We start from the raw sequence: 12105 nt of genomic DNA on the forward strand, positions 1-12105 counted from the left end.
TGTAAACCAACCAACACCAGTCATCAAACAATGGAGGTGGAGAGGCAAACAAGCACTAAGAGACACAGTTTTATATATATATGATGGGCTTCCTTCAATTTCCGTCTACCAAATCTACTCACAAGGCTTTGGTTGGCCCGAGGTTATTTTAGAAGACACTTGCCCAAGGTGCCACGCAGTGGGAATGAACCCACAACCATGTTGTTAGAAAGCAAGTTCTTAAACACACTGACATTTCTGTACCTATATTTTCTAAATATAATTTAGGATATGATTTCATTGCTGAGTTTACAATCTACATGATTTATATTATACTAGCTATCATAGGCACAGGGTCACAGATTTAGGGAGCAAGGACTTAATTACAGGAACTGACCCCCAACATTTGACTATCACTTATTTGATTGGTTCTGAGAAGAGGGGAAAGCAAAATTGACCTCAGCATCTTTGAACACCACACATTAATGAGCAACTGGCTAAATTAGTAATTTTCTCTCCTGCTGAGACGCAAGTAGTTTTGTTTTACAGACGGATTTGTAACACAGCAGGGAGAAAATGTTTAAAAATAGAGATAGTCATAAGTTATTCTCTTTATCTGTCTGCTACAAGACCCAAACCATCATCAATCTTCCACTCCCCACCACCACTGAAACATAAAACACATTTAGACACCCTTCTAAAGGCACTGAAATATGTATATATGTGTATATATATATATATATATATATATATATATAGTGTGCTCTTCACAATCCAAGACCTAATTCAAGCATCATTATTCTTTTTAAGACAAGGGTTCTGATATGAATAAAAAAATAACTGACACCTCCCACCTCAACTTCATGAACTTTAAAAAGAAACAAAGGCAGACTTTTTGGGAGGGGTCCAGGGAACAATGTATCATCATTACCATCATCATCGTTGTTTAATGTCTGCCTTCCATGCTGGCATATGTTTTTTTCAGTTTAGGAATTTGTATGGCCCCATGCCATGAAAAAATGACAGCTAATTGTAGTATTTTATATATAAATAAGGTATAAAATAAGGTACATAATAATCACAGATACAAACATTCACAACATACTTCCCTTGTACACGCACATACATAAACACATATGCTCATACAGAGTTGAAACACTGTTTGATTTTTCTTTTCAGCATTGAATGTTCACACACACACACAGTCACATGACTCCTTTTTACACACACACACACACACACACATATACTCATGCAGAGTTGAAACACTGATGTTTTTTTCACCATAGAACTTCCATCATCCCACTACCAAGTTTACCATCACGCCTTCCTTTCTCATTCATATGTTGTGACGGAGAAAAACACAAGAATATTAATATAGTAGATTATCTCCAATGCTTATTCTTATTCATTGTGAAGGCAAGAAATATAAACCACAGATAAATAAGTAATTTTGACAAGAGGCAAAAACAAAAGGAATACATCAGTTTTGACTATGTGAGTCAATATGAAATACCCAGAAGTATTTGAACTCAGAACCCTAAGGCAAGGTGTTTGCAGCAAGTGAAAGCCTTGAAAGCAACCAATTACCATCTTTGTGATTCAAGCCTCTCCGAGTATTTCCTCTCAGTTGGGAACATAACCCCCCCCCCCTTAACACCACCTGGTCCTTGGGCACCCTTCGTAGAGTCTACTCTGTTACAAGCATTTGGTACAGGTCTCCAGTTTGAGAATATCATCCTCCAAAGTCTTTGAGGGTCTGTAAACTATCTTGAGAACTGCTTTCTTCAGACTGATTAAAAAAGTTGAGTAGGCATGGCTGTATGGTAAGAAGTTATCTTCCCAACCACATGGTTTGGGGTTCAGTCCTACTGTGTGGCACCCTAAGCAAGTGTCTTCTACTATAGTTTTGACCTGACCAAAGCAAAGCACCTTGTGAGTGGATTTGGTAGATCGAAACTGAAAGAAGTCCATCATGTTTGTGTGTGTGTGTGTGTGTGCATTTGTCCTCCTACCACTGCTTGACAACTGGTGTTGGTGTGCTTACATCCCCAGAACTTAACAATTTGGCAAAAGAACTGAATGAATAAACACCAGGCTTTAAAAACAAAAGTATTGGCATCAATTCATTCAACTAAAAATTCTTCAAAGTGGTGCCACAGCATGGCCGCAGACTAATGCTGAAACAAGTAAAAAAAAAAAGATAAAAGATTGCCCACACTAGCTTATGAAGCAAAAAGAAAGCATGTGTATGTGTGTGTGTGTGTGTGTGTGTGTGTGTGTGTGTGTGTGTACAAAAAAATGAATGAAGTTGAAAATGAACAGAGGGTGGATAAGAAGATTTATTTATATTAATAAACTTAACCGGTTTTGCATTTGTATGATTTTTCAAAAGTGTAAGAATGTAGGGACACAGAGCTGTTCCTTGAAACTTAGACTTTTGAAAATCATACAGATCAAAAACCAGTTAAGTGTATTAATATTAAATATAAATAAATTTCCTTATACATCTTCTCTACATTTTCCACTTTATTTCCTCTATACTACTACTACTTGTATTGATTAGTAATGATAGACAGACAAACAGATAGACAGAGTGACAGACATTCGTGATAGATAAACCTATATCCATCCCTATGTGTTCATGTGTGATTATACACATGTTCTACCTTTGGTATTGGAGTACTTCTTTTCACCTTGTTTTGCACGTATGTGTTCATGTGTGAGTATGTATATATATATATATATACACTCACACCCACACATGAACACATACATATGCGCGCGCACAGACAACAGTAAAAAGAGATTACTGCTATTATAAAGAAAAACAAAACGGGGACAATTTTTTTTTTAAATAGTTCGATATAAACACACCAGCCAAAATATTTACAACTTAGAATATTATATCAATACATGAGTGTGTGTGTGTGTGTGTGTGTGTGTGTGTGTACACGGTAATAAATGAGATGAAGCATTCAGCAACCTAAATAACTCCGAAGAGGAAGAGTGGGGTTTCCTGCCAATTGTAGCCAAAAGGTATTTGACATGCTCCCTTTAAACAACAAGCTTCACTCATCTGAAGTAGAAAAGTACGTGGGGAATCAGTTGTTGCTTATTGAATACATTCTAGCGCAAAGGTTATTGTTATTGTTTTTTTTTACAACCCCACCCCCACCCATACAAACCGTAGTGTCTGAGGGGGTATAAATATATTCTAAAAAAACAAAAGACAAAATACAGAAAGGAGTTATTTAAGCACGTCCCCCGAGTCAACCCAGACTGTGCAAAACTACAATTACAAACGTTCCATCAACGACCGTTCTGTCTATGTAGCAAGAGATAGAAGACTTACGTGTCCTTTCCGGTTTAAGGCGGTAAAATATGATTCGAAGAAGATTTGATTGCTATCTTTAGCAGGTTGAGCAACCAAGCAGAAAAAACGAGATTCCCTGATTTGGCTCGTAACACACACACACATATGTGCGTATGTATGTACGTACGTACGTATGCGAATAACAAGAGTTATTCACCTTGAAGTCACCTAGACTTTTATCAATTTACCTTTTGGAAAAGTAACAAAGAAAGAAAGCATACCACATGCTAAAAAAAAAAGCAAGAAAGAATAAATTAGCAGGGAGGGTGTTTGGTGGGGGTGATACCAGATACTGACAGTATAAATCAAATAATGACGACAACGATAATGATGATGATGATGATGATGATGATTGCTTTTTACTGTTTCTTTTATTTAGATAAGGTTAACCGATAGCGCCGACAACACTTCCAAACAAATTAGCTAAAGATATAATTTATGTATGTTTGCTTTAGAATTCTACTCGTATTCTCCAATAAACATGTGTCTGAGGAAAAATAAATTAAACGTAACTGCGTACTTTTACAATATTTGACATTCATACAAAGCATTGTTTTATGCTATTTCTCTGTGTGTGTGTTTGTGTTACAGGTAACTCAACTCAGGACGAAGACTTTCTATATAACAATAACTGGCAGGTAACATTAACCAGGGGACATAATAATATCCTAAACGTGTTTGCGACCCACTGCTTTTGATACTAGAACGGACGGGTATATGCTTAATAAACGAAGCGCATATACATACATATATACAAATAAACAAAGGCCTCTGGCTTCGAAAACAAGTAACATATATGTAACATGCATATACAAAACAGAGAACTACATATCTACACAAATCGCACACACGTTCGCATATAGAAATACACCCAGCCAAACACACGTACCCTGACACACAAATACGCGCGCACGTTCACACTATCGTCAGTATCATAACACGAAAATCTTGCACTTGGAAATAATAAAAGAAAAACGGTATAAGATGGCTATTCAACTCTGTGTGCGTGTACATGTGCAACTATCTATGTTTCTCTCTATTTATATCCATGTAGATATAAATAAGTCTCCATACATGTGCGCGCACTCATTCACACATTATGTAAAACAAGCTCAGGTGAGTTGATTTTATATGACGAGATGCACAAATCAGCAGATGTCACGTGAGGTGTGAGATATTGATTTCTTCACTCGGGTGCAAACAACATAATAAATGTATCAGAAACACGAGCCCCTTTAATGATGGGCATTATAACAGAGTGTGTGTGGAGAGAGAGAGAGGTGGGACAGACAGACAGACAAACAGATAAGGTAAACTAGATCAAAGTCACAGGTTAAATACACATCGAGAGCATCTACCTTTCCGCTCTATGAACCAGAGCTTAGCAGAAATAATGTGTAATATTTTACGTAGCATTTCTTACATAGCTGCATAAACCAATTCCGTCCAGATACGGAATAACAGGAATTTAAGAATAGAGTGGTACCTTGATTTTAAGAATACAGTGGTGCTTTGATTTTAATTTGTTCTGTGACGGAGCTCGTAACTCAAATTACTCGTATGTCAAATCAATTTTTCCCCACTGAAATGAACTGAAACGTCATTAATCCGTTCCGGGCCCCACGAAAAACACTGCAATTTTTTGAGTTACATGTTTTTAAATAAGAAAAATGTATTTGTAAATAACGAATATTGTTTTAAAAAAAACAAACAATAGAATAGAAGGTACCGCAATAAACTAGTTTTATTAAGTATAATGTACAGCATTTACCTAGATCAGACGTCTTAAGGATGCTGACGGAGGTGGAGAAGAAAGGCTGAACTAAATAACTGAATCTTATTCGCTGATTTTGGCCCTTTTCGCCACACTTTCCTCACTTTCATCTGCAGGATTTTTTGATAAAAACGTGTCAAATAACGTCCGTTTCATCCTATTCTGAAAGGAGTGAGGCAAGTGTCATTAACTAACGCCGTCGCAACTTTTTCAGAGTGTTTCTTTTGAATAAGGTCTGAAAGTTTCTCCCACATTTCCAACATTTCCTTTATCGCACTTGTAGAGATAACCTCCTCCGCGTCACCTATTTCCTGCAAAACCTCCATGTGCTGCTGCGCCTGTAACTCCTTTAGCTCCTCCGTTGTCAGTTCCTCGGAGTGCTCCTCGAGGAGCTCGTTGGTGTCACCTTCATCTATGTCCAGGCCCATGGACTTGCCGAGGGATACAATCTCCTCGAGCACCACTGCCGCTTTGGGTCCGAGTCTTTCAAAGGCCGTTTCAGACACCAGCTCAGGCTACAGTTTCTTCCAAGCAGAGATCAAGGTCCTGCTTGTAACACCCTGCCAAGCCATGCCGATAATTCTGAGGCATATCACAATGTCAGAGTGGTCCTCCAAGAACTCTCGAAGAGTGAGGTTTGTGCTCTCCATCACCTCAAAGCAGCAGCGGAACAGGTGCTTGGTAAAGAGTTTCTTGAAATTAGAAATCATTTGCTAGTCTAGGGGCTGCAGAATAGTAGTGCTGGGTGGAATGTAGAGAACCTTTAAAAACTTGAACTCTTTGAGGATGTCATCTTTGCAGTTAAGTGGGTGATCAGGTGCATTGTCCAGGACGAGAAGGGCTTGCAGGGGTAGGTTATTGAACGAATGGCCTAGAGAAGACCATCTGTGTACCAGCAAGACCCTGCTCGCTTCCACATGGCCTCTGCTAACCAGATGTGGCTGACAGAGAATTTTTCACAATCGTGTAATTTGATCATCAACATGTAGGCTCCTAAATCTTTTTGATTTGAACCCCATGGAATACTCTATTTGGGTATGTTATTGAGAACAAGACCAACGAGCAGCCCCACAACACCAAAGATTCATTAACCCTTTCATTACTGTATTTATTTTAAGATGCTCTGTGTTTCTTTCAATTACTTTAAATATAACAAAGAATTTAGTAAAATAACTTAGTTATCATTCAGCTAGTGTTAGGAACGTTAATTGTGACTAAGGTTTGGAGGAAGATTTTAATTGAAAACTTATGGAAACAAGACATTTGTACTCAGAGCCAGAGCCGGTTTCAGCTGGGTTAGTAATGAAAGGGTTAAAGGCAGCCATTATAGAACCACAGATACATTTGGGACTACATCAAAGCAGTTATTGAGACTAAAGATGGATTTGCTAAATAATACATTTCTTTAATATACCATTTTTCTGAATATATATATCAGTTTTTTTCTTACATTTTTTTTCTCAATTACTTGGTACACCTCATATACAAACATTACCCATTTACTTTATGAAAATATTGCAGTGCTGAAAATCTTGCTCTTATATGAAATTCCATAACAAGTAACCTATTTTCCGTTGACTTTCATGTTACATAGACACCAGTGGGAGATACATTTCATGTTATGGATTTCCACATTATAACAAAATTGTCAGGAATACTTGAAGGTTTCCAACATCAAATTGCAAATTGTTTTTGTCAACCCACTGCCATCTTTCTAGAGGTTTGAAATAATTGGAAATTTTTGGTTGCCATTGATATTTTCACATCATTAGTGGCTGTTCACATAAATGAAGACATGCCTGAGAGAATTATTAAAAAACAATAATGACCTCAACATTTTTCTTTCAAGTACTTCTAGTTTTCAAACTATGATGACATTACAGAGCTTATGACACTGTGACATGGAATCTTAAAGAAACTCGTTGAAGGAGTCAAGATATACCACGTCAACATCTGAAAGAGAAGCTGCTTCAATCTTTCATCATAATGATGTAGAGGCTACGCGTGATAGTGTCTACTAAAATGGAAACTGCACTTAGTGTCACTCAGGAAGCCGATTTCTTCTGAGACTGTAACTACTTTATCTATGTTAATTTGTTCCACAATTTTACTGGTATGCGAAGTCAGAAAGAGATGGGATTGTAATTCTTAGCAGCTGTTCCACTTTGTTTTTTTATGAACAGGATTTAGCATTCTCTCAGCTTCTTGAGAAGCTAATCATTTGCAAGTATCTCAACTGGTTTTGCTAGAGCCATTTTGCATATCTTTAACAGAACTGTCGAGAATTTGAAAACCAATAGGACTTGCCAAGCTTAAGCTCATTTTATCTACACTAATCTTTCTCCTTTTAATCAAAGGCTGCTACTTCCCAGTGGAAAATTGTAAAAAACTCCCATCTGGTTTATTTGTATTATTACCATCAAGACAGTAAAAACAATTTTGAATTTTGAATGACAGAGGACTGAGATAAGTGGTGTATTGCTGTACTCAAGAAGACCCGCCCACCACAACAGAACTGAAATCCTAAAACCAAGGTGCCACATAAAAAGCATCGGTGTGCGTGGGGTAAAAAAGCACTGGTGCTGTGGTGCCACTTAAAAAGCACTAGCAATGGTGCTTTGTAGAGTGGTTGGCATTAGGAAAGGCATCTAGCTGTAGAAACCAAGCCAAAACAGACTATGGAACCTGGTGCAATCCTGGCCATACCAATTCCTGTCAAGCCATCCAGCCCATGCCAGCATGGAAAACAGATGCTAAATGTTGATGATGATGATGATTTGGTATTTCACCTATCCTTTGTGGGACCCTAGCCAGCCAACTGTTTCCTTGGAACATAGGACCCAGCAAAGATGCACTAAAGCTGATTTGCTTTGCAAATTAGTACAAAAGTTTAGGCTGCTTTTATGCTTTCTACAGACCTGCTTTCCCGTTCAACTTTCTCTTCGTTTCATGGGAGTGTTTATTTCATTCTCAATTTCTAAGAGTATCCTTTTTAAGTGGGATTTGTTAATATAAATGATTTGTAACCTTTGCTCTCTGTCTTATCAGAATCTTTCTGTCTCTGGAAATTATATAAATTTTGGCCTTTAGCTTACATTTTCATGTCTTTGTCTTCTTGCATTGAGAGAATTTTGAGCCAGTTCTATTTATATATTTCTGTTTGAATTGATTTCCGGTGAGCTTTTGAGAAAAATGCAGATGGGGAGGAGAGTCTGATAAAGTTTAAGTGTCCTTTGCGAGATGTCAAATGAATATTTTTTGGACTGTACATTGTTAATTCTATAATGTTATGCACAGAGAAAATTGTAGGTGTCATTGTTACATTATGGGAGAGTTTTATGTTATTTGTAAGGCAGAGAACTAACATATGGCTCTTGGGTAAAATATTACCAGTTCTAAAACTGCAATTTACTGAGGCCCAGGAGAGATTCCAGGCATGGCTGCATGATTAAGTTTGTAATCGCACTACACAACACTCGAGAGAAATGTTTGCTAGTGCAAGCCCCAGGTTGATCACTACCTTGCGAAAGGAATCTGGTATATAGAAGATTGGTGTGCAAGTGTTAATTTTGACACTAGTCAAAAAATTTGGTGTTGTATATATAAGTTGTTCCTTTAAGCCCTGTAAATTAGCAGCTCAACAAAATTGGTATCAGACCGAAATAAGTAATGGGCCTGACATGACTGACTCACCATCTTTTATGGTGGCATAGGTTGAAAGATTCAACAGGATCTGCCAAGCCTGAGGACAGTGTCATACTCCAATGTCTGCTTTGGCTGGTTTCTATGGCTGGATCATCATCATTATTTAATGTTCACTTTGCATGCTGACATGGATTGGATGCCCCATATACATACAAACATACATACACTAGCCAAAATAAGTTTAACACCAATGATGATAGTTCTATTCCTTCATTAATTTATTTTTAACAAAACCGTATAAAATTATTTTACTTTTTACAGTTCATGTAGAATATTTTTCTCTTTCGAATGACATAAGTGTTATATATCTTTCTACAATTTGAATAATTTTAATACGCAATTAATTCAAATGATTAAGAATTCGGCAAAATGAGTTTAAGACCGTACCAACATTATTTTGTTTAAATTGAAAATTTATGGCAATGAACAAAAATTTATTATCAGTATCTAGTTCCATAGCCATTATTTTCAATGACAGCCTTACAACAACAGGACATGGAATTCGACAAATGAACACAAAAGACACTTGGAATGTTCTGCCATATTTCTTCAATAAAATTATATAACTGGGACAAATTTTTTGTTTTTTTTAGCATGACTCTTTTCGAAACATAATTCTATAAATTTTCTATCAGATTCAAATCTGGGCCCACCATATTATTGCGCTCAAAATATTGCAAAACTTTCCTAACCTTATGAACAGGACAATTGTGCTGTTGGAAAATAGATTCCTGTGACATCTGATTATTTGAATATAGCAGCATATTTTCATTTACTAATTGCAAATAGCCTACACTGTTGAGTCTGCCATCAACCTTAACAATTGGACCAACACCTAAGCCACTGAACGCAGCCCACACCATTACCTCCACCTGCGCCGTGTTTTTGACACACTTAGGATGGAATTCTTCAGTTGAATGGCATTTAACATAAGTCTTTCCGTCTGATCCAAAGATGCAGAAGTGGAATTCGTCACTCCAAAGAACTTTTGACCAGTCTTTAGCCATCCATTCAATATGACTTCGGGCAAACTTGATTCACTTCCGCCGGTTCATCTCAGAAATTATCGGCTTCTTTAGAATGATCCAGCTGAACAGTCCAAATTCTTTTAGGCAGTTTCTCACAGTTTGTGGTGAAAAGCTAATGTCAGTTTCATTAGATAATTGCTTGCAAATGTCCACTGCTGTTAGCATTCGGTTACCTTTAAGGTAACCATGGTTAGGGGTTCAGTCCTGCCTCATGAACAGTGTCAGCTAACATTCTTTACTATAGCCACAGGTTGACTTATATCTTGTGAGTGGTGGAATTGGTCGAAAGAAACTAAAGAAGCCTCTTATAGGAAATTCTTTACATGTCTATCCAACATGTAAATCTTTGTAATTCCTATTAGCAAATAAAACACATGTAATGGAGAATAAATAATACCAAACATTTTCCTTTTTCCTGTTTTCTTACACAATAACTCTGCAAGTAATATTTCCATAATTTTTCAGATTTAATATGTATTTTGATTATCACACAGCAGCAATTAATGGTTACATATTGACTGTCATATTGAGAGAGAGAGAGAGAGAGAGAGAAAATGCATATGTGTGCGTGCATACATGTTTGTGTGAGTTTGTATATTTCCTGTTTTTACATGTTCACAAACTGTAAACAAAACAGCCTTGCTATCAATGCAGTGGTGTTGCATTCTCGCAGTTAATAACAAAAGTGCACCCAAGCCTCAGGACATGTCATGACAGGTTGCACAATTTTCTTTCATCTGTGCAAAACATCAGAAAGTCAATGCTAAAATAATGATTTCAGATTTTTACAAGGGCAGCTTGGGGGAGGGGATTGAGTCGATTACATCAACCCCAGTGCGTAACTGGTACTTATTTAATCGACCCTGAAAGGATGAAAGGCAAAGTCGACCTTGGCGAAATTTGAACATCAAACGTCGTGATGACTCAATGCTACAACAATGATCGCAATGATGATCTGGTCCGGCAATCCATCACCATTGTCTTACCTTTTCTCCCAGATACTTCCACCCATCATTATATAAATTGTTGTTGGCACTCCATCGCTTACGACGTCGAGGGTTCCAGTTGATCCAATCAACGGAACAGCCTGCTCGTGAAATTAACATGCAAGTGGCTGAGCACTCCACAGACACGTGTACCCTTAACGTAGTTCTCGGGGATATTCAGCGTGACACAGAGTGTAACAAGGCTGACCCTTTGAATTACAGGCACAACAGAAACAGGAAGAAAGAGTGAGAGAAAGTTGTGGTGGAAGAGTACAGCAGGGTTCGCCACCATCCCCTGCCGGAACCTCATGGAGCTTTAGGTGTTTTCGCTCAATAAACACTCACAATGCCCGGTCTGGGAATCGAAACCACGAGTCCGCTGCCCTAACCACTAGGCCATTGTGCCTCCACATTATATAAATATAGAGTAGCTATATATCTTCTCTATAGCAAGACACCTTTGCTTATCCCTACCCTCTCAAATACTATTCCTACCTCCTTAGTCAAGAGAGCTTTTCCCTTTTCTTGTTCTGCAAGTTACTTGGAAACACCACTAAAATGGGACAAAAATGGGGCACTCAGTGCACTCTGTAAAGTGGTTGGCTTAAGAGGAGCATCCAACCATAGAAACCATACCAAAGCTGATAGAGCATAATGCAACCCCACGTTGCCATGCATCACCAGTTCCTATCAAACTGTCCAAGCCATGCCAGTATGGAAAACAAACGTTAAATGATGTTGTTTATGATGAGGTGTGGTAGGAAACTTGCTTCCCAATCACATGGTTCCAGGTTCAGTCCCACTGCATGGCACCTTGGGCAAGTGTTTTCTACTATAACCTTGGACTGACCAAAGTCTTGTGAGTGGATTTGGTAGACAGAAACTGAAAGACCATCGTATAAATAAATATATATACAACTTGCTCACTGTGGGATGGTTGGCTGCCTTGTCAGTACATAGACTTGAGCTTCCTTGCAGCTAAGAGGGTTTTTACCTCTTACTTCTAGCAATGTAGGTGCTACCCTGCACTATCACAAAAGCTAAGTCCACAAAAGCTAAGTATAGGGGCTTATCTTTATATACATGTGTGTGTGTGTGTATGTATATATATACATGTGTGTGTGTGTGGATATATATATATATATACATATGTATATACACATGTATATATATATATATATATGTATATACACATGTATATATATATATATATATATATGTATATACACATGTATATATATATATATATATATATAT

General features: G+C 37.5%; 1 protein-coding gene across 4 annotated transcripts in view; it reads right to left on the minus strand.

Annotated features, from left to right (window-relative positions):
- LOC106879061 (long-chain-fatty-acid--CoA ligase 4) overlaps nucleotides 1-12105 on the minus strand; it is an 84596-nt gene that overhangs the window by 60768 nt on the left and 11723 nt on the right. Inside the window, exon 1 of one of the 4 annotated variants that reach the window (XM_014930330.2) lies at nucleotides 3335-3460. The exons of the other annotated variants lie outside the window; for them this stretch is intronic. The gene's annotated coding sequence lies outside the window, so the exon portion shown is untranslated. Of the gene's footprint in view, nucleotides 1-3334; nucleotides 3461-12105 lie in introns of those variants that run through there. 4 annotated transcript variants of the gene reach the window in all.

The sequence above is a fragment of the Octopus bimaculoides genome, chromosome 19, assembly GCF_001194135.2.
Source record: "Octopus bimaculoides isolate UCB-OBI-ISO-001 chromosome 19, ASM119413v2, whole genome shotgun sequence".
Taxonomy (NCBI): domain Eukaryota; kingdom Metazoa; phylum Mollusca; class Cephalopoda; order Octopoda; family Octopodidae; genus Octopus; species Octopus bimaculoides.